The sequence below is a fragment of the Hyla sarda genome, chromosome 8 (genome assembly GCF_029499605.1).
Source record: "Hyla sarda isolate aHylSar1 chromosome 8, aHylSar1.hap1, whole genome shotgun sequence".
NCBI lineage: Eukaryota > Metazoa > Chordata > Amphibia > Anura > Hylidae > Hyla > Hyla sarda.
Window position 1 is genome coordinate 6,934,784 of NC_079196.1, and position 23,548 is coordinate 6,958,331.

Below are 23,548 nucleotides of genomic sequence, written 5' to 3' on the forward strand. Positions count from 1 at the left end.
AAGCAACGGGACACAATAAAAAAGTGGAGTAGTGAAGTAAGAAGCATATTGTGCTGTTGACTGTTCTGCTGTGTAGAGGAATGTTCTGCAGCAGTTGTGGCAGGGGTGTAGTGCTAAAAAGCTGAGGGGAAAATTCGAGCTGAACTGCTCAACCCGGAAGTGGGAGCAGGAATACAGATGTACAAAACTAATTATTGGTGGTTTCAGAACAGGGAAGAGACAGGTAAGCAATGTTGTTTGCTTCTGCAGAATTTTTATCTGTTTTTACTTGACATCAAAGTGCCCTTTTAACCCCTCAAGGACCTGGGGTTTTTCCGTTTTTGCATTTTCGTTTTTTCCTCCTTACCTTTAAAAAAATCATAATTCTTTCAATTTTTGACCTAAAAATCCATATGATGGCTTATTTTTTGCGCCATCAATTCTACTTTGCAGTGACGTCAGTCATTTTACCCAAAAATGTACAGCGAAACAGAAAATTGAAAAAAAATAAAATAAAATAAACGCCATTTTGTAAGTTTTTGGGGCTTCCGTTTCTACACAGTACATTTTTCGGTAAAAATGACACATTCTCTTTATTCTGTAGGTCTATATGATTAAAATGATACCCTACTTATGTAGGTTAGATTTTTTTCGTAATTCTGGAAAAAATCATAACTGCATGCAGCAAAATTTATACGTTTAAAATTGTCATATTCTGACCTCTATAACTTTTTATTTTTCTGCCTATGGGGCGGTATGAGGGCTCATTTTTTGCGCCGTGATCTGAAGTTTTAGCGGTACCATTTTTGCATTGATAGGATTTCTTGATCTTTTTATTCCTTTTTTCATTATGTAAAAAGTGACCAAAAATGCACTATTTTGGACTTTGGAATTTTTTTGCGCATACACCATTGACCGTGTTTAATGAACAATATATTTTTATAACTCGGACATATCCACATGCGGCAATACCACATATGTTTATTTTTATTTATACAGTTTTTTTTTTTTATGGGAAAAGGGGGGTGATTCACACTTTTAATAGGGGAGGGGTTAAATCATCTTTATTCACTTTTTTTCACATTTTTTTTTCAGTGTCATAGCTCCCATAGGAGACTATAACACTGCCCACATTGATCATTGCTGTCCCATATGGAGCTATAACACTGCACACACTGATCTTTTACATTGATCAATGGTTTCTCATAAGAAACCACTGATCGATGATTCTGCCGCTTGACTGCTCATGCCTGGATCTCAGGCACTGAGCAGTCATTCGGCGATCGGACAGCGAGGAGGCAGGTAGGGATCCTCCGGCTGTCATGTAAGCTGTTCGGGATGCCGTGATTTTGCTGCGGCGATCCCGAACAGCTCTCTGAGCTAACCGGCATGGTTTTACTTTCACTTTAGACGCAGCGTTCAACTTTGAACGCCGCGTCTAAAGGGTTAATAGCGTGCAGCACCGTGATCAATGCCGCGCGCTATTAGCCACGGGTCCCGGCCGTTGCCAGAGGCCGGTCCCGACTCGCTATGATCGGGAGCGGACTCATGACGTACCGGTATGTCATGGGCCCTTAAGGGGTTAAGTATATGTTAAGGCTGAAGAGGCCACACATCATGCAGTCTTGTTCTCTTCAGTTATATTGAGCTTCATCTGAACCCATTTGGGTCATCTGTCAGGTCCTATTCATTGCAGTTTGTAGATGTTAAAGGGGTTCTCCACCATAAAGTGATTTTTGAACATACCTGCCAGACAATAATGGACATGCTTAGGAAGGATCAATGCTTGTTTTGGGGCTAAATAGCTGTGTTGTGAGAATACCATAAAGCTGTGGTTATCTTTTTGGGAACTGGCCATTTCCTGTTGGAATTCGTTCTCTCAAACTACAAATCCCATAATTCCTTGTTTGTAAGTGTGAGGTCACTTTTCTTCCTCTTACAAATCAGCCACTCAACACATTGAAACACACCTGAGCTGTCGCATTGCAATAGACCAGTGTTTTCTGACCAGGGTGCCTTCAGCTGTTGCAAATTCTTTCAGAATGATCTCCCACCCAGAGGTCACTCCACCCATTGAAGCACAGACAGGCTCCCTCTGAACACCGTACTAGTAATGTAATGTTTCAGGCCGCACTGCAACCTAGGAAAACCTGAAAAGACATTTTGGATACGGTTAAAAAAGGAGGGTCAAGAATCACTGAAGAATAGTGAGACCACCATGAAACACAGGTACAGACACTATATTATGAACTATATTAACTTTACAGCCCCTGTAGCACAGTCAAATAAAAAAAAAGGAATACCCCTTTAATGTTCTCTCATTTATTTTACATTTCTACAAAGCAGCAGCTGTGACAGGGTAGCGCTGAAACGCTTTGTCCTATTGTTCTATATCATTAATTGAAGTTGCCCTGTCCTGTGTATCTTATATGGTGGAAATATTTGTTCACATGTACAGTGACCCCTACAAGACCCGTCTTCTGTCAGTATTGTCCTGGTCATCCCTACCTTCTGATCCTCATGTCTATCTCTGGAATACGGTGCATGAGATCAGGTGATAGAGGCTACGAGGCATCCAATACAGTTCCTATAGGGCAGTGCTTCCCAAACTGTGGCACTTAAAGGGGTACTCTGCCCCTAGACATCTTATCTCCTATCCAAAGAATAGGGGATGAGATGTCTGATTGCGGGCGTCCCGGCTCTGGGAACCCCGGAATCTCCCTGCTGCACCCGGCGTTCGTTTACAGCATCTGGCGCAGTGCTGGAGGCCCGCTGCATTGATGTCACGAGCTAGCGCTCCATGCACCGGATTTCTGGGGTGCCGCAGCTGAGATCCCCGTGATCAGCAACGGGACACCCGTGATCAGATATCTTATCCCCCATCCTTTGGATAAGGGATAATATATCTAGGTGTGCAGTACCCCTTTAAACTATTGCAAAACTACAATGCCCAGCATGCCCTTACAGCAGTCCATGATATGTTATATTCCCTTATACAATACTTTTATTCAATTAAACCACAGCAGAGCAAAGACGCCATCACCTTAGATTTGCAGTATTGTTTTCTTAGGCATAAAAGATGCAATTGCCTGTGGTAGTTAGAGCAGACAAACAACATAATAAACAAGCGGAATAAAATCTCTAACAATGTCGTCTGCTCATTTACCATATGCATAATAATCTTTTAATCAATGCTGAATTGTGCATCATACTAAAACAATGAGGAATCAATATCTCAGCCACCGAGGTCTCCAACTTTATACTGAGAATATTTGCAAGAATTATTGAAGGTGTTTGTATGAATGATTATTGTGTATATGAATGATACGTGTGTGTGTATGAATGATAAGTATGTATGAATATGTGTGCGTATGAATGAAAAATGTGTGTGTATGAATGATAAGTATGTATGTATGAATGATAAGTGTGTGTATGAATGATACCGTAAGTATGTATGAATATGTGTGTATGAATGAAAAGTGTGTGTGTATGAATGATAAGTATGTATGAATGATAAATGTGTGTTTGAATGATAAGTATGTATGTACGAATAAGTGTGTGTATGTGTGTATGAATGGTAGGTATGTATTTATGAATGATAAGTATGTATGCATGAATATGTGTGTGTATGAATGACAAGTATATGTGTATGAATGATAAGTGTGTGTATATGAATGATAAGTATGTGTGTATGAATGATAAGTGTGTGTATGAATGGTGAGTATGTGTCTATGAATGATACGTATGTGTGTATGAATGATAAGTGTATCTATGAATGATAAGTGTTTGTATGAAGTTTGTATGAATGGTAAGTATGTATGTATGTATGCATGATAAGTATGTATTTATGAATGAATGATAAGTATGTATGAATAAGTGTGTGTGTATGAATGATAAGTGTGTGTATGAATGGTGAGTATGTGTGTATGAATGATACGTATGTGTGTATGAATGATAAGTGTGTGTATGAATGGTAAGTATGTATGTATGCATGATACGTATGTATTTATGAATGATTAGTATGTATGCATGAATGATAAGCATGTATGTATGAATGGTAAGTATGTACAGTATTTATGAATGATAAGTATGTATGAATATGTGTGTGTATGAATGACAAGTATGTGTGTATGAATGATAAGTGTATGTATGACTGATAAGTGTGTGTATGAATGGTAAGTATGTATGTATGTATGAATGATAAGTATGTATGTATGAATAAGTGTGTGTATAAATTGACAAGTATGTGTGTATGAATGATAAGTGTGTGTATGAATGATAAGTGTGTGTATGATTGGTAAGTATGTGTGTTTGTATGATAAGTGTGTGTGTGTGTGTGTTTGCATGATAAGTGTGTCATTTTCTGACAGCCTTTGGCTGCCAGAGCATGATGGGAAATGTAGTTCTTTAACATCTGGATATCCACAGGTTGGGAACATTGCACCAGTCTGTTCTGCATTATGCACAGAGTGCGGTCTCATTCCTGGCAGCAGCTCCATTGCTCTTCTTCGTACGGCACATGAACTCTTCCCCCATTTATGCGCTTGCATATTGTGTTCGGTAAATTAATGGCGCCCGATGTTCTCCATATTCGCTGTGCTTATCTCCTTATCTCCACTACACGCCATGTAGCGCTCCCCGTTATGGATAGTAATGCCTTTATGACTACAGTAAATGTATTCGTGAACTATTCTTTTGGCTTTTTAATTAAGTTGTGTTGATGTTTCTGAACATTTCCTTTAAGTAATGCTAATCTCGGGCATGTTTGCCTTAATTGGCTCAGGTCTGTTGGGCATAATGGGGACAAAGCTCCTGCGCTGGCTGATTACTTTGTGCTTGAGGTATTGATTTCCCTCCTGTTTTAGTATTATACACATTTCAGCATTGATTAAGAGATTATTATGCTTATGGTAAATGAAGATAGTGGATTATTAAGACTCGCAACAAAACCAAACGGCCCCATAGATTTTTGGGAGTTTTGCTCTGCAAAGAGGAACATAAATTCTGCACTTTGCAAAGCAAAAAGCTGAAATGAGTTCATACGGAATATTGTAAAACTGAGAGGCGCCTGGAAAGAAACAAAATGTATCAAGGAGACAAAGAAACAAAGTAAATATAGGAAGATAAATTGGAGCCATATAGATGGATGATGAAGAAATCCTCGTAATCATAGATACACTTCTCTCTGCGCACAGATTCCATGGTCACGCAATGTATCTTTCCTGCTTATTCCAACACATATTCTGCATCGGAATACATGTGAAAACTGAGGATGCAGGTCACTGTGTGGATTTTCCCTTTTAGGTTCTATTAACACAGCAGAATTTTTACATGCAGAATTCTGCTTATGGAATTCCAACTGAAATGAAAGCCCAATAGACTTCTATGGGATTCCACCTTCCTATTCACACTTCTGAATTTCCGCTTTCAGAATTCCGCTAGCAGAAGACAGATATAAAACACTATTTGCTGCTTCACTACAACGATTATATATGTGGTACCATCTCCTATTTGAATTGGTAACGGCTCACTGTCCCTCACAGAGATCTTCACCTAACACCTGCTATCTCTATGATTGCTACTGAAGCTATGTGCAAAGGCTTTATAGTGGCATCACCTATATACTGTCTCCCGATTAGCTGGGTTTAAAAGGCAATATTGGATTTCCTGAGGTCATATGATCCTTCATCATTCTCTCTCCAACCCCTCTTTCCTACCCCTTTGGTTACTTATATGGAGTTGGTGAGGGGCCCCATTACCTTCTGTTGTCCCTCTACCTATTCAGTTACATTGACATGGATTTGGTGAGGGGCCCTATTACTTTCTTTTGTCCCTCTACCTATTTGGCTACATTGATGCAGTATTGAAGAAGGGGAGACCTGTGCAGACACAGAGCTCACAATAAAGAGGGAACACTCTGGAGCCTCATTGTAGCCACATGGACGGTCTCAGCGGCCTCTGTCCTTTAGGTAAGTCAAGTTGCTTTTGACATTGTTGCAGGAATTTTAGAAGAGTATTCTTAGAATAAACTTGACTTGTCCTGGATTTGTGCCCTTTATGTCTCTACAATGTAACATTCATGAGATGGAGAAACAATAGGAGCCTTCAGCCAAATCCTCCAAGGTCCCCAGAGGTTACATCTTACAGTGACTGCCCAGACCGCAGAGAGGTACAGATAAGCTTCAGAGCTAAAAATACATCTTTATTATTCACTATTCTGTATCATGGTTTATCCACCGCCCGGGATCATGGGGAAAACTTCTGTAGTTGTTCTTTGCAGCTCAGGGGATGAGGCTGGACAGAAGTCACAGTCCGTCTACATAGAAACATATTATAGGCAAAACCTTCATAGACAATTTTAAGTTGCAGCTAAAATAAAAAAAATGAAGCAACTTCCATTAAATGTATTGTATTGTTTTGTGTATACAGCACTATACAGAAATATGTGTCTCCATGGTAACAAACTACAAACAAATCCTTGGTAGTCTGATCCTCCGGTCATGATCCTTCCGTCTCACATCATTACTTCTAATAATTGCTGTTACATCCAATGACTCACAGGGGGCGTCTTCTCTGATCGGAGGCTCATCTCTCCCACCATGATGGCTTCTTTATGTCATCCCTATCTGCAGAATTTGTTAGTAAAAAAAATTTGGGCTCTGCCCTTTTACAACCCCTACACACGCCTCTATACAAACTCATATCTATAATGCCCCAAATAATATTAATGCCCCTTTTTGTAACCCATGCAGTATGGGGGCCCCTAATAGTGTCTCATCACATTAGTTGAGATTTAATGTCCCCCATTTAATGTCCCCACATGGTAGTTAACACCCAAGATTCACACCGTACATAAATTGCCCCAATAGTGCCTGACACAGTAGTTACTATAGTAGACTATATACAATAGTCTCTCACTCAGTAGTTAATCCTCCCAATTGTGCACCATATGGTATTTAATTTCCAACTAGTGCCCCATACAGTAGGTAATCCCCACAATAGTGCCCCCACACTCTAGTTTGCTTTTTTAAAGTGTTTAAGCACAGTATATAACCACTTGATTAAGGGGGGGGGGGCATACTTTCCCCGACTCCTATGCTGCAGTTCCTCTGAATGCAGATCATCCTGAGGACAGCCAGCATGTGTGATGTTGCACCACGCTGCCGGTGCAGGGACATAATATCCTTGGCTTGGTACAGTTGAGTCTCTTGGTGACAGCACTGGGGGGCACATTGTGGCTGCCACTTCTGCTGTGGGCCAATAATAATGGATGGGAGTGTTATGGCAGTACAACTAAAGGCTGCACATAATGGTGGTACTGACTGTGGTCGGTGGTAAATCATTGACCATAAATCCAGGTCCTACACAGGAGAATCAAGCAGGTACCAGGGATGAAGAAGAAGGAAGGTCATGATATCAGGCTCAGGTCAGACACAGGTATATTAGTCAGGAACAAGGGAATAGTCACCTTTACTTGTAGATACTATAATATTTCTCAGGCACCACAGGAAAGGAGGAGTGCTCTCATATAGGTTGTGCCTGGCAGGGATTGGAGGAGGACAAAAATCATGAGCGCATACTGGCTTTATAAGTAAAGGCATGTGCATGTGCATGGCCCCTACGGCACATTCAAGAAACTGTTGCAGCATGTGAAGAGAAGGTCATCTAAGGCCTACAGGCCACCTGTGGGACACGTTTTGATCTAAAAAGTGTACTAAGAGCCTCCATTTTCCAATCAAGAGTGCTGCTGCAACCTTCTTTTTGTGTATATAGCCTACAGTAAGGGGGAGGTGCAGCAGCACGGTCAGATTTCACCTGAGTTCTACCTTATTGAGCAATAAACCTGTATTAAAAGGGTACTCTGCCCCTAGACATCTTATCCCCTATCCAAAGGATGTCTGGGGTGCCGCAGCCGAGATTAAGGGGTCCACAGTGGCGGGATCTCCGTGATCTCGGCAGCGGCACCCCAGACATCCGGTGCACGGAGTGAACTTCACTACGTGCCGGATGACTGGCAATGCGGGGCAGAGGGTCGTGGCGTCACGGACACGCCCCTCCCGTGACATCACAGCCACACACTCTCAATGCAAGTCTATGGAAGGGGGCATGACGGCATTCATGGCTCCTCCCATAGACTTGCATTGAGGGGGCATGACCATGACATCACGAGCCTCCGGCGCTGAATCCGACGCTATAAACAAATGCCGGGTGCAGAAGGGAGATCGTAGAGGTCCCCAGCAGTGGAGTACCCCTTTAAGTCTCTCATTAATTGCACTTTTACCATCTAAATTTTTGCGGGATTTTAAATTGGCGCATACATGAGACATTTTGACACAGAATGAAAAAAAGTGGCCCTAAACCGAAACCCCATATATTTTCAAAGCAGCACAGAAGAGGTATGAAAATGTGATGAGAAAAGACGTGACTAATATTAGTGTAACATGAATTACACCGGTTTCCTTAATATGTCCCCCATGTAACTTATGAAGCACCGTGTGACGCCTGAGGTTCGTGTCAGTGTTGCAGCGATTACTCTTCCTCGGGTGACAACCCATCTTGATACGATCGGTGTAACTTACCGAGAACTTCTTGACTTAACAATTTCAAAGTCATCATGAGCGACTGGGACGGAGAAATCAGATCTGTTCTGACAAGGAAGAGAAGCTCCTCCGGAATATCTTCACTATGTCCTGTCGTCTCCCATCACCGTGATGTACGGAGGAAGACGAGTGCGAGGCGAACAGCCCAGATCCAGAACCGCGCCATAAAAATAGGACAATGAACATGTAAGTGTGTATCCATGATGTATCAATGTTACTCAAGGTCATATAAACATACAAAGGAATATATACACACAATACAGAAATATACGGCTGTAAAGGGAAGAGAGAGGGAACATTCCAGCCAGAAGATGGCGGCTGCGACTTTGGGTAACGTCTTGTGAGTTGGAGCTCAGCGCCTCGGGGGATAATTGATTGCAGAGCAAAGCGGCTGTCGGGGTCATTATTGCAGTCAATGGAGTCACCCGCTAATATAAGTGAAAAAAAAGCTGCTCGGGGTTTTAATGATTACCCCAAGGGCCGAGATTTATCAAACAGGCAGCTGTCATATCCCCCGTATACAGTGCAGGGCGATGGGATCATAACAAGAAGGGAAATCTATAGCCTTGTATATGGGGAGGGGATCACAGAAGGCGGAATCCAACCAAAAGTATCACATATCTGTCATACTGTTATATGCGTATTATATATATATATATATATATATATATATATACAGTGACCCCCGACCTATGCTGGCCCCGACATACCATATATATACAGTGACCCCCCGACCTACGATGGCCCCGACATACCATATATATACAGTGACCCCCCGACCTACGATGGCCCCGACATACCATATATATACAGTGACCCCCCCGACCTATGCTGGCCCCGACATACCATATATATACAGTGACCCCCCGACCTATGCTGGCCCCAACATACCATATATATACAGTGACCCCCCGACCTACGATGGCCCCGACATACCATATATATACAGTGACCCCCCGACCTACGATGGCCCTGACATACCATATATATACAGTGACCCCCGACCTACGATGGCCCCGACATACCATATATATACAGTGATCCCCCGACCTACGATGGCCCCGACATACCATATATATACAGTGACCCCCCGACCTACGATGGCCCCGACATACCATATATATACAGTGACCCCCCGACCTACGATGGCCCCGACATACCATATATATACAGTGACCCCCCCGACCTATGCTGGCCCCGACATACCATATATATACAGTGACCCCCGACCTACGATGGCCCCGACATACGATATATATACAGTGACCCCCCCCGACCTACGATGGCCCCGACATACCATATATATACAGTGACCCCCCGACCTACGATGGCCCCGACATACCATATATATACAGTGACCCCCCGACCTACGATGGCCCCGACATACCATATATATACAGTGACCCCCCGACCTACGATGGGCCCGACATACGATCATTTCAGCATACGATCACTCTCAGAGGACATCACATGGTGAAGGCAGCATCAACGTACGATGCTTTTGTATGTCGGGGCCATCGCATAAACGGCTATCCTGCAGCGCAGACTGCTTCAGCTGCCCCCGGATAGCCGCTTACGGTGCCCCGTGTGGTCCGCTGACGATCACTTACCTGTCCTCGGGGCTCCGGCGCGTCCTCTTCGGGATCCCCTGCATCGTCGGCGCTCTCAATCGTCGTCATCACGTAACTGCGCACGCCGTCCCGTCATCCAATAGGAGCGGCGTGTGTAACGACCTGATGGCGGTGACAGAGAGCGAGGATGCCGGGGAAGCAGAGGCCTTGCCGGAGCGTCGGGGACACCTCGGGGACGCGGCGACAGTGATGGAAGGCGACATTCAGGGCAGCGGTGACGAGCGGTGACGGTCCGGAGCGGCGGGGACAGGTGAGTATAACCTCCAATACCAGTGGTCTTCAACCTGCGGACCTCCAGATGTTGCAAAACTACAACTCCCAGCATGCCCGGACAGCCGTTGGCTGTCCGGGCATGCTGGGTGTTGTAGTTTTGCAACATCTGGAGGTCCGCAGGTTGTAGACCACTGTCCTATACTTTACATTGCACGGATCCCTCAACATACGATGGTTTCAACAAACGATGGTCCATTTGGAACGGATTACCATTGTATGTTGAGGGACCACTGTATGTATATATATATGTACTGGTTGAGTTCTGCACCTAGGTCTCTGTTTGCTGTCACTCAGCTCTCCAGTTGTTTCAAAACTACAACCCTCAGCATGCGCCTGTCCATGTACACTGGGAGTTGTGGTTTTACAACAGCTGGAGAGCCCAATGGATGAATTAAGATTTTCTAGAGCAGTGTTTCCCAACCAGGGTGCCTCCAGCTGTTGCAAAATCACAACTCCCAGCATGCCCTGACAGCCAACAGCTAAGGCTGCTTACTTAGAATGATACATTGTAACAAACCCTCACCTGAGAGCAAGAAGAACTCTTGAAATAGTTATAAAGTACCTTATTCCATATTTTACCATTATTAGTGTTGGGCGCAAATATTTGCATTTCAAATTTTTATCGCGAATAATGCAAATTCGCAAATTCAAGAATATTCAGAATATATTCGCTATATATTCGAAATTGTGAATATTCGTTTTTCCCCATATGCACATTTTCCTTCTTTTCACTTGTGGGCCAATTAGAATGATGTAAATACACTTGTCAGAGGTTATAAACAACATCCCGAGCAACCAATAGGAAAATTGACCCCCCCCCCGGAAAACTGCTTTGGAGCCTAAAAACATGTACAGACCTAATGAGATTGACAAAGAGCTGGATACAATGTGATACATCAGACAGCGCTTGATAAATCTCTCATGTTCCCAACAATTAGTTGCCTTGAAGGGGTACTCCGGCGAAAAAAATCGTATCCCCTCTCTGAAGGATAGGGGATAAAATGTCTGATCGCGGGGATCTCGCTGCTGGGGACCCCCATGATGTCAGGCATGGCACCATGATCATCACTGGTTAACATTGTACATTGGCTCAGCGGTCAGCATTGTACTTTGTTTGAGTGGTTGGCACTGTATGGTGGTTTAGTGGTTGGCACTGTATGCTGGTTTAGTGGTTAGCACTGTATGGTGGTTCAGTGGTTGGCACTGTATGGTGGTTCAGTGGTTGGCACTGTGTGGTGGTTTAGTGGTTGGCACTGTATGGTGGTTTAGTGGTTAGCACTGTATGGTGGTTTAGTGGTTAGCACTGTGTGGTGGTTTAGTGGTTAGCACTGTATGGTGGTTTAGTGGTTGGCACTGTATGGTGGTTTAGTGGTTGGCACTGTATGGTGGTTTAGTGGTTGGCACTGTATGGTGGTTTAGTGGTTGGCACTGTATGGTGGTTTAGTGGTTGGCATTGTATGGTGGTTTAGTGCTTGGCACTGTATGCTGGTTTAGTGGTTGGCACTGTATGGTGATTCAGTGGTTAGCACTGTATGGTGGTTCAGTGGTTAGCATTGTATGGTGGTTCAGTGGTTAGCACTGTATGGTGGTTTAGTGGTTAGCACTGTATGGTGGTTTACTGGTTAGCACTGTATGGTGGTTCAGTGGTTAGCACTGTATGGTGGTTTAGTGGTTAGCACTGTATGGTGGTTTAATGGTTAGCACTGTATGGTGGTTTAGTGGTTAGCACTGTATGGTGGTTTAGTGGTTGGCACTGTATGGTGGTTCAGTGGTTAGCACTGTATGGTGGTTTAGTGGTTAGCACTGTATGGTGGTTTAGTGGTTAGCACTGTATGGTGGTTTAGTGGTTAGCACTGTATGGTGGTTTAGTGGTTGGCACTGTATGGTGGTTCAGTGGTTAGCACTGTATGGTGGTTTAGTGGTTAGCACTGTGTGGTGGTTTAGTGGTTAGCACTGTATGGTGGTTTAGTGGTTAGCACTGTATGGTGGTTTAGTGGTTGGCACTGTATGGTGGCTCAGTGGTTAGCACTGTATGGTGGTTTAGTGGTTAGCACTGTATGGTGGTTTAGTGGTTAGCACTGTATGGTGGTTTAGTGGTTGGCATTGTATGGTGGTTTAGTGGTTGGCACTGTATGGTGGTTTAGTGGTTGGCACTGTATGGTGGTTTAGTGGTTGGCACTGTATGGTGGTTTAGTGGTTGGCACTGTATGGTGGTTCAGTGGTTAGCACTGTATGGTGGTTTAGTGGTTGGCACTGTATGGTGGTTTAGTGGTTGGCACTGTATGGTGATTCAGTGGTTAGCACTGTATGGTGGTTCAGTGGTTAGCATTGTATGGTGGTTCAGTGGTTAGCACTGTATGGTGGTTTAGTGGTTAGCACTGTATGGTGGTTTACTGGTTAGCACTGTATGGTGGTTCAGTGGTTAGCACTGTATGGTGGTTTAGTGGTTAGCACTGTATGGTGGTTTAATGGTTAGCACTGTATGGTGGTTTAGTGGTTAGCACTGTATGGTGGTTTAGTGGTTGGCACTGTATGGTGGTTCAGTGGTTAGCACTGTATGGTGGTTTAGTGGTTAGCACTGTATGGTGGTTTAGTGGTTAGCACTGTATGGTGGTTTAGTGGTTGGCACTGTATGGTGGTTCAGTGGTTAGCACTCTATGGTGGTTTAGTGGTTAGCACTGTGTGGTGGTTTAGTGGTTAGCACTGTATGGTGGTTTAGTGGTTAGCACTGTATGGTGGTTTAGTGGTTGGCACTGTATGGTGGCTCAGTGGTTAGCACTGTATGGTGGTTTAGTGGTTAGCACTGTATGGTGGTTCAGTGGTTAGCACTGTATGGTGGTTTAGTGGTTAGCACTGTGTGGTGGTTTAGTGGTTGGCACTGTATGGTGGCTCAGTGGTTGGCACTGTATGGTGGTTCAGTGGTTAGCACTGTATGGTGGTTTAGTGGTTGGCACTGTATGGTGGTTTAGTGGTTGGCACTGTATGGTGGTTTAGTGGTTGGCACTGTATGGTGGTTTAGTGGTTGGCACTGTATGCTGGTTTAGTGGTTGGCACTGTATGCTGGTTCAGTGGTTAGCACTGTATGGTGGTTCAGTGGTTAGCACTGTATGGTGGTTTAGTGGTTGGCACTGTATGGTGGTTTAGTGGTTAGCACTGTGTGGTGGTTTAGTGGTTAGCACTGTATGGTGGTTTAGTGGTTAGCACTGTGTAGTGGTTTAGTGGTTAGCACTGTATGGTGGTTTAGTGGTTAGCACTGTATGGTGGTTCAGTGGTTAGCACTGTATGGTGGTTCAGTGGTTAGCACTGTATGGTGGTTTAGTGGTTGGCACTGTATGGTGGCTCAGTGGTTGGCACTGTATGGTGGTTCAGTGGTTAGCACTGTATGGTGGTTTAGTGGTTGGCACTGTATGGTGGTTTAGTGGTTAGCATTGTATGGTGGTTCAGTGGTTGGCACTGTATGGTGGTTCAGTGGTTGGCACTGTATGGTGGTTTAGTGGTTGGCACTGTATGGTGGTTTAGTGGTTAGCACTGTATGGTGGTTTAGTGGTTAGCACTGTATGGTGGTTTAGTGGTTAGCACTGTATGGTGGTTTAGTGGTTGGAACTGTATGGTGGCTCAGTGGTTAGCACTGTATGGTGGTTTAGTGGTTGGCACTGTATGGTGGTTCAGTGGTTAGCACTGTATGGTGGTTTAGTGGTTAGCACTGTATGATGGTTTAGTGGTTAGCACTTTATGGTGGTTTAGTGGTTAGCACTGTATGGTGGTATAGTGGTTAGCACTGTATGGTGGTTTAGTGGTTGGCACTGTATGGTGGCTCAGTGGTTGGCACTGTATGGTGGTTTAGTGGTTAGCACTGTACAGTGGCTCAGTGGTTAGCACTGTATGCTGGTTTAGTGGTTGGCACTGTACGGTGGCTCAGTGGTTTGCACTGTATGCTAGTTTATGTACAGTGGCTAAGTGGTTGGCACTGTATGGGATTTAGTGGTTAGCACTGTAAGGTGGCTCAGTGATTGGCACTGTATGGTGATTTAGTGGTTAGCACTGTATAGTGGCTCAGTGGTTAACACAGTATGGTGGCTCAGTGGTTGGCATTGTATAGTGGCTCAGGGGTTAGTACTGTATGATATCTGAGTGGTTAGTACTGTAAAGTGGCTCAGTGGTAAGCATAGTTTGGTGGCTCACTGGTTAGCATTGCATAGTGGCTCAGTGATTAGTGTTGTATGGTGGTTCAGTGGTTCATGTTGTACATTGGCTCAGTGATTAGTATTGTATGACGGTTCAGGGGTTCATGTTGCACATTGGCTCAGTGGTTAGCATTGTACATCGACTTAGTGGTTAATGTTGTACATTGGCTCAGTGGTTAACACTGTACATTGGCTCAGTGATTAGCATTGTACATTGCCTCAGTAGTTAATGTTGTACCATGGCTCAGTGGTTAGCATTATACATTGGCTCAGTGGTTAACATTGTACATTGGCTCAGTGGTTAAAATTGTACATTGGCTCAGTGGTTAGCATTGTACATTGGCTCAGTTGTTAACGTTGTACATTGGCTCAGTGGCTAACATTGTACATTGGCTCAGTGGTTAGCTTTGGACATTGGCTCAGTGGTTAGCGTTGTACATTGGCTCAGTGGTTAACATTGTACATTGGCTCAGTGATTAGCGTTGTACATTGGCTCAGTGGTTAACATTGTACATTGGCTCAGTGGTTAGCATTGTACATTGGCTCAGTGGTTAGAGTTGTACATTGGCTCAGTGGTTAACATTGTACGTTGGCTCAGTGGTTATGATTGTACATTGGCTCAGTTGTTATAGTTGTAGATTGGCACAGTTGTTAGCATTGTACTTTGGCTCAGTGGTTAACATTGTATGCTGGCTCAGTGGTTAGCGTTGTACGTTGGCTCAGTTGTTAATGTTGTACATTGGCTCAGATGTTAACGTTGTACATTGGCTCAGTGGTTAGCATTGTACATTGGCTCAGTGGTTAGAGTTGTACATTGGCTCAGTGGTTAACATTGTACATTGGCTCAGTGGTTAACATTGTACATTGGCTCAGTTGTTAGCGTTGTACATTGGCACAGTTGTTAGCATTGTACATTGGCTCAGGGGTTAACATTGTACGTTGGCTCAGTGGTTAGCATTGTACACTGGCTCAGTTGTTAATGTTGTACATTGGTTCAGTGGCTAACATTGTACATTGGCTCAGTTGTTAATGTTGTACATTGGTTCAGTGGCTAATATTGTACATTGGCTCAGTGGTTAGCACTGTACATTGGCTCAGTGGTTAGCATTGTACATTGGCTCAGTGGTTAACATTGTATATTGGCTCAGTAGTTAGCATTGTACATTGGCTCAGTGGTTAACATTGTACATTGGCTTAGTGGTTAGCATTATACATTGTCTCAGTGGTTAACGTTGTGCATTGGCTCAGTGGTTAGCACTGTATGGTGGTTAAGAGGTTAGCATTGTAAATTAGCTCAATGGTTTGCACTGTATGGTGGCTCAGTGGTTAGTACTGTATGATATCTGAGTGCTAAGTACTGTACGGTGGCTCAGTAGTTGGTACTGTATGGTTGGCGCTGACTGTATACTGTCCTACTGTACAACACTATATGGGCCCCACTGGGCTCCAACACAATACATCTTCTGAGAGCAAATATTATGCCTGGTGTGTAGAAGATATGGTGCCCCCCAGTGGTGCAGGCAGACATAACAGGTAAGAGCTGCTCTCTGAGGGACATCTCCAGCAATTGCAAGGGAGGAGGTGGAGCCACTGCACAAGGTTCAACCATTCAGGTAAAACTACTGCAATTTTTGTTACACTAATATAATTTATATTAGTTTTTTCAAAGGTCTCTTGTGCTGCTTTGAAAATATAAAAATATGCGAGACTTCATTTTCGTGCCACTTTTGTTTTTTCTGTGCCAAATTTGGTGAATTTGACGCCAAATCAAATTTTTTTTTTGCTGCCATATTGAATTTTTGTCTGTGCCAAAATTGCCAAGCTTGGCGCCAGAATCAGCAATTTCAACGTCAAATTGTAAAATTCTGGAGGACGCATCACGCATAATATTCCATGATTGTCCATACAATCCCACCATCCTTCTTTTTTTTTTTTTTCTGTCCCTGCCTATTGCCCATATATCCCTAACCCCCTCCCTGCCATTATTTTTTTCACTATGGTGTTTTTTGTGCTGACTACCAGGCAGACTTCCCCAGCAGGGGGCCGACACTTCCGCCCTTAGTTCACCTCTACAGGGTGCCTCCAGCTGTTTCACCACTACAACTTCCAGCTTGCCCTGACAGCCAATAGATGGAAGTGCTGGGAGTTGTAGTGATGAAACAAATGGAGGCATACTGTACAGGCGAAAACAATAGCTGTTATTGGCCGTGGCTCTACCTCCCCCCCCCCCCTGCTCAAAGCAATACACTTCATGGCCGCGGCCCCCACTGATAGTTATAAATGTCATGGCCGCGGCGCTAAAATCCCCTCCCCCCTCACCCCAAACAGACATACCGAAGTCCAGTCCATCCTGAGGCAGCAGCAGGAGGCGGAGCTGGCGTGTAAGGCCAGGGAGCCAATGCTCTCTCAGCGCTCGCTTCCGCCTGTCTGATTGACAGGCAGGGAGCGAGCGCAGGCTGAATGAATTCGGACTGATTACCCGGCCAGCATCAGTCCGAATTCAGGCGTGACGTCACGACAGGCTGCAGCCGGCCACTAGGAGGATGACCCCTAGTGGCCGGATTTCAAAATAAAAATAAAGGGGGACATTTCCTAATCTAGTCTATTCTGGGAATGCTTATAGACCAGCGTATGTGGTCGTCTCCTGTCTATAGGTCTCACAGCCCTTGATAAATTCTGTGCTCAGACTTCAGGGTCTACAGCTTAAACTGCATTTAGACCTGCTCCAACATGGTCGGACATTTCAGCGTATTTTGGGCAGATGCGACTTGTCGCACAAAAGTCGCACTTGATAAATTCAGCACCAATGCATTTTCCAGTGCATTTCAGTCTAAAATAGACTTGCATGCATCATGTTCTAAAAATCCTCTACAGCAAAAGTCGCAGAAAAGTCGCACATATTTAGACTGCGACTTTCTGTGCGACAAAATAATAATAATAATTAAAGTATAGTAGAAATATGTCAACCACCATTTCCCATTCAATGAAAATCGGACAAAAACGTAAACAAGCCAAAATGGGCGCAGGTGTAGGATATGCTGTGTCAACAAAAGTTAATGGATGTGTCCAGATTTACAATTCTGTATGATTGTTAGGTATAAATTAGTTTGAACTAGATGGATGTTGTCATATAAATGCTCAGACGTACCTACCTTACAAGACTTCCAAGTGCAGTAGATCGTAAATGATCGGCTCCCTGGGGGAGATTTATCAAAACCTGTGGAGAGTCAAAGTTGCCCAGTTGCCCATAGCAACCAATCAGATTCCTTCTCACATTCTTAACAAGGCCTCTGAAAAATGAAAGAAGCGATCTGATTGGTTGCTATGGGCAACTGGGCAACTTTGCCTCTTCACAAATTTTGATAAATCTCCCCCCCTATCTTCCTCACTGCACAGAGGTCTGGATGCTGGTGAGTGACATCTTCTGCCTCTTCTGCATGCCCATTTGTGTCCTGCTGAAGGTCATTTTGCAGTGCTCCTCCTGCTCCTCCTGCTCCTCCTTGCACAAAGGCGGAGGTAGCGGTCCTGCTGATGGGTTGTTGCCCTTGCACGGCCTCCTCCACATCTCCTTATGTACTGGCCTGTCTCCTGGTAGCGCCTTCATGCTCTGGACACTACGCTGACAGACACAACAAACCCTCTTCCCACAGCTCGCATTGATGTGCCATCCTGGATGAGCTGCAATACCTGAGCCACTTGTGTGGGTTGTAGACTCCGTCTCATGCTGTTTTTTTGAGCAGTGTACAATAGTTTCAACATACAATGGTCTTTTCTGGTCTTTTCTGGACCATTGTAACTTCAAACCAGACACAACATACAATGCTACAAACAGTCCAGATATGGGAATCATCTCATTGGCTGGAAGAACGGACCAATCAGAATGGGCATTCACTGGTAAAACACCTGTATTACTGAAGCGTATGCACTGAATTCTCCTCTGATAGCGCCTCCCTACATAGACACAGCTCACAGTAGATCTTTATTACTTTTGATGGGTGGTTTTTCTAGTCATCTGACAGAAGAGGAGGAGCAGGAGCAGCCAGAGGAGCTAGAGGGTTATGAGGTGAGACAGAGGACCCAGACACACCGTGGCAGTATGCAGCGGAGATGGAGGCAGGGAGTCCCTCTGAGTCACTGGCGCAAATGGCACGATGCATGCTCACCTGCTTGCGTAGTGACCATCAAATTGTCATTATTCGTCAGCGGGATGACTTCTGGGTCTCCACCTTATTAGACCGTTGCTACCGTCCCAAAATGGGGGCCTTTTTTACACCCACTGATAGGGAGGACAAACTGATCTACTACAGAGAGATCCTACATAGTCAGTTGGCCGAAGCCTATTTGCACCATTGTCCATCCTCTCGCAGGTCTGACTCGGGGGCCCCCGGCGCTCACCTTCCACTGCCATGGCTGCTGGGGAGGGGAGGGGTGGCAGGAGCAGTACCAGCTCAATCAGCAGCAGTCTGAGTCTACAGTCGCTGGTGAGTAGCTTCCTTAACCTGCATAGTGAAGCAACTCATCAGCAGCAGGTAGACATGGAGCAGGACCTGAATCAGCAGGTGGTGGCATTCCTTGACATGACCATGCCAACAACTGTTGAAGATCCGCTGGACTTCTGGGCAGCCAAACTTGATTTGTGGCCGCAACTAGCAGAGTTTGCCCTGGAAAAGCTGTCCTGCCCGGCCAGTAGTGTGTCATCAGAGCGGGTGTTTAGTGCGGCCGGGGCCATGGTCACCCCAAGGGGAACTCGTCTGTCCACCAAAAATTTGAAGAGACTGACATTTGTCAAGATGAATCAGGGATGGATCAGGCAGGATTTCCACCCACCAATGCCTGATGCATCAGAGTAGATTGACTATGGTGCCACACCAACACTGAACAAATATGGATAGTGCAAAACAGATTTAAGGTGCTGCTCCCCAGTTACAGACATTCCTCCGCATCAGGCCACAAGTATATATTGAGGATATGCATTAGCTAAAACATAACTTTTCGTAGGATAAAATATATGTGCCCAAATTTTTTTTGAAATTAAACAAAAGGAAAGGTGTGCAAAAAAACACCATGTGTCACCTACACCAACAACTATTGATGTGATGCAAAGACCTCTAAAAGGTGGAAGGGAGCAACGTATGGTTCATTGTAACCGGTGGGGGTAAAAACTTTCCCTGTAAGGCCCTACTCTCACATTATTAATTCCCTTCTTGGCAAGTGTTACTCACCTTAAGAAGGGCGGCCCCACACAGGAACCTCTCCCTATTTCCACAAAAAAACACTGCCATTTCCCAGGGTTTTTAGGTGGAAATTGGTTTCCTGTGTGGGGCCACCCTTTTTAGGGCAAGTAACACTTTCCAAGAAGGGAATTAATAGGGCGAGAGTAGGGCCTTACAGGGGAAATTTTTACCTCCACCTGCTACAATGGACAATACGTTGTTCCCTTCCACCTTTTCAAAGAAATTGTTGCTTGACTTAAAAAGGGTGGCCCCAAACAGGAACCAATCCCTATTTCCACCTAAAAACTCTGGGACATGGCAGTGTATTGCAGGTAGAAATAGGGAGAGGTTCCTGTGTGGGGCCACCCTTTTTAGGGCGAGTAACACTTGCCAAGAAGGGAATTAATAATGTGATAGTAGGGCATTACAGGGGAAGTTTTTACCCCCACCTGTTACAATGAACCATACGTTGTTCCCTTCCACCTTTTAGAGGTCTTTGCATCACATCAATACTTGGTGGTGTAGGTGGCACATGGTGTTTTTTGCAAAACTTTCCTTTTGTTTGATTTAAAAAAAAAAAAATTGGGTCCATATATTTTATCGTAGGCATATTATTAAAAGTTAAGTTTTATGTAATAAATATCCGCAATACTTGTGCACACTAACACATTTACAAAAAGATGGCTTTCTTCTGCCTACCTGCCTCAGCTACTATTCTGATCCTGCCACCCACCTGATGCCACACATCTGATGCCAAGTTCTCCTTTTGTCAACCACCTTCATCACCGGGTACTGATATTACCACCCACCGCACCACTCTGTCAACGGGTCACTTTCAGGACTCCTGATGCTGCTGATGCCACCTCCAGGCTTTCTCATTCAGCCACTATATGGTCTCCTCATGCTGATGCCACCTCCAGGCATTCTCATTCAGCCACTATATGGTCTCCTCATGCTGATGCCAACTCCAGGCTGGGTCATTCAGCCACTATATGTTCTCCTCATGCTGCCACCACCTCCACACTCTGTCTTTCAGCCACTATATGGTCTCCTCATGCTGATGCCACCTCCAGTATCTGTCATTTTGCCATTCTGTGACAGTGATTCTAATAGCAATGCCTCTATTCTGAATTTCATACTGAATAACAGTATTATTTCACTAACACAGCACAAACCCTATGCATGTTACAGCAAGGCAAAGTGTTCTTCACCCCTACTGAGGATCTCTGTAGGCCAGAAATAGCAATTTTTTAATACAGATTTGCCGCAAATAAATTCGGACCAAACCAAAATTTTGGGGGAAAAATTCAGCGGATCGGCCAAATCAAATTTTTTAAAAATTCGCTCATCTCTAGTCTTAACATACAATGGTCGTCTTGGAACCAATTAATATTATAAATTGAGGGACCACTGTTTTCATTATTATTTTGACATAGCTATGCTCGGCATTTATCCAGTATAGGGACTGTCAACCAGTTGGGGGTCTGTCGCTTAGGGCAGATTGTCAAGTAGGCAAAAGAAAATGGCTGTGGGTGAGCTCAGGGCTTGGCTATTTCCTGCCTGACATTTATACATTTCATAGGCAACAAGATGGATCTCTTACATAAGTTTACATTTCACTGCAGTAAGTGTTTTAACTATAACGATTATAAAGCCTAGTCCCACACTTTTAATAGCATTCTTGTATCTATGTCTAATCTGTCTACTATACGTCTTATGTATTGCACTATATGCTGATAGCTATTATTCTGCCATGAGGTTTAGTTGTCTGAATATCTATTTCTGAGCCCCCGCAAGAGCAATTTACATATTATTTATAAGTCATTTACATGATATCCATGTTATATTAGTTTTGTGTTCTCTCTCTGTTGTTACACATGTTCACTGTTCTTTAGACATCTTAAAAACTTACAAACCTATGTCCTGGCTGTGGACATTTACTTGTCCTGTTATTAGAATTACTACTTGTAAAGGGGTACTCCATTGCCCCAGTGCTCGGAGCATTTTGAGCCGAACGCTGGGTGCTTGCTGCAGGGTTTGTGACATCACGACCACGTGATGTCAAACCACGCCTCCTCAATGCAAGTCTATGGGAGGGGGCATGGCAGCCGCCATGCCCCCACCCATAGACTTGCATTGAAGGGGTGTGGCTATGACATTACAACCCCTGCAGCCCGCACCCAGCGTTCGGAACAAAATGTTGTGAACGCTGGGGCGGTGGAGTACCCCTTTAACTAATATTGAGAATATTGGGCAGACTTGATGATGTGAATGGTTCTTATCTGCTGTAACAGTCTTTATTTCTATGTTTTACCCCCAAACATCCCCAACCTTTACAAATATTGCGTATAATAGCTATTATTGTTCTTATCTTTTTATGACTTTTTTTTTATGATCTTTATCGTAATTGACCAGAGGTCTAGTTTTGTCAGTGATTCCTGTTTGTTACATATAAGAATAACATATGAATAAGCAACAATGTAGCCTGACTAAATTATCTGCAATGTCTGTATTTTTCGCCGCATAAGACGCACTTTTCCTTCCCCAAAACTGTGGGGGGTGGGAGTTGGTGCGTCTTATACGGCAAATACACATTAAAACCCTGTCCTATCGGGTCGGTCCCTGCGGCCATCAACGGACCCGCGTCTAATACAAGACATCACTGATCGCGGTGATGCCCTGTATTAACCCTTCAGACGCGGCGATCAAAGCTGACCGCCACATCTGAAGCAAAGGTGACACTAACCCGGCTCAGTTGGGCTGTTCGGGACCACCGGGGTGAAATCATGGAGTCCCGAACAGCTTACAAGACACCGGGAGGGACCATAACTGCCTCCTCGGTGTCTGCTCCGTGCCGGGATCCCCTGCATGGCTGGCGCTCTCCTTCGTCGTCATCACGTCGTCGCGCACACCGTCCCGTCATCCAATAGGATCGGCGTGCATGGCGGCGTGCGTAACGACGTGATGGCGACGACGGAGAGCGAGGATACCGGGCAGCAGAGATGTTCCAGACATTCTGGAGCAATGCGGACACCACGGGGACGCGGCAACAGCGATGGGGGGCGACATCCAGGGCAGCGGTGACTAGCGGTGATGGGTCCGGAGCGGCGGGGACACGTGAGTATAACCTCCTATACCAGTGGTCTTCAACCTGCAGACCTCCAGATGTTGCAAAACTACAACTCCCTGCATGCCCGGACAGCCAACGGCTGTCCGGGCATGCTGCGAGTAGTAGTTTTGCAACATCTGGAGGTCTGCAGGTTGAAGATCACTGTCCTATACTTTACATTGTATTTGGTTCAGAAACTTTATTTTCTAGGTTTTCATCCTTTAAAATTGGGTGCGTCTTATATGCCGGAGCGTCTTATATGGCGAAAAATACGGTACATATTCTAACAATAACGCCATCCCGGCCATCGCTGCTCACACAGTTGACGGTTTTGATACAATATATTCATGGAGACAATCCACCTCTTATCCTTCACCTCTGGCTTTAATATAGTGTGGAAACATTGTAACAGAATGAAATTGTGTTTACATCTTATCTTCTTTATGTAAACAAATGTTTCTTGCATACGGTGATGAAATAAAACCTAAAGTCTAATAGAAAGCCGCACAACTGATTGAACTCTTATGCTTCCCCACAGTTTAGCATTTTTTAAGCCATT

General features: G+C 44.5%; 1 long non-coding RNA gene across 1 annotated transcript in view; it reads right to left on the reverse strand.

Annotated features, from left to right (window-relative positions):
* LOC130284206 (uncharacterized) overlaps window positions 1-17,914 on the reverse strand; it is a 37,571-nt gene extending 19,657 nt beyond the window's left edge. Inside the window, exons 1-2 of the long non-coding RNA XR_008846947.1 lie at window positions 17,820-17,914; window positions 1,950-2,129 (exon numbers count right to left, since the gene is read on the reverse strand). This is a non-coding gene — a long non-coding RNA (uncharacterized LOC130284206). The remainder of the gene's footprint in view (window positions 1-1,949; window positions 2,130-17,819) is intronic.
* Between the last annotated feature and the right edge of the window lie 5,634 nt (window positions 17,915-23,548).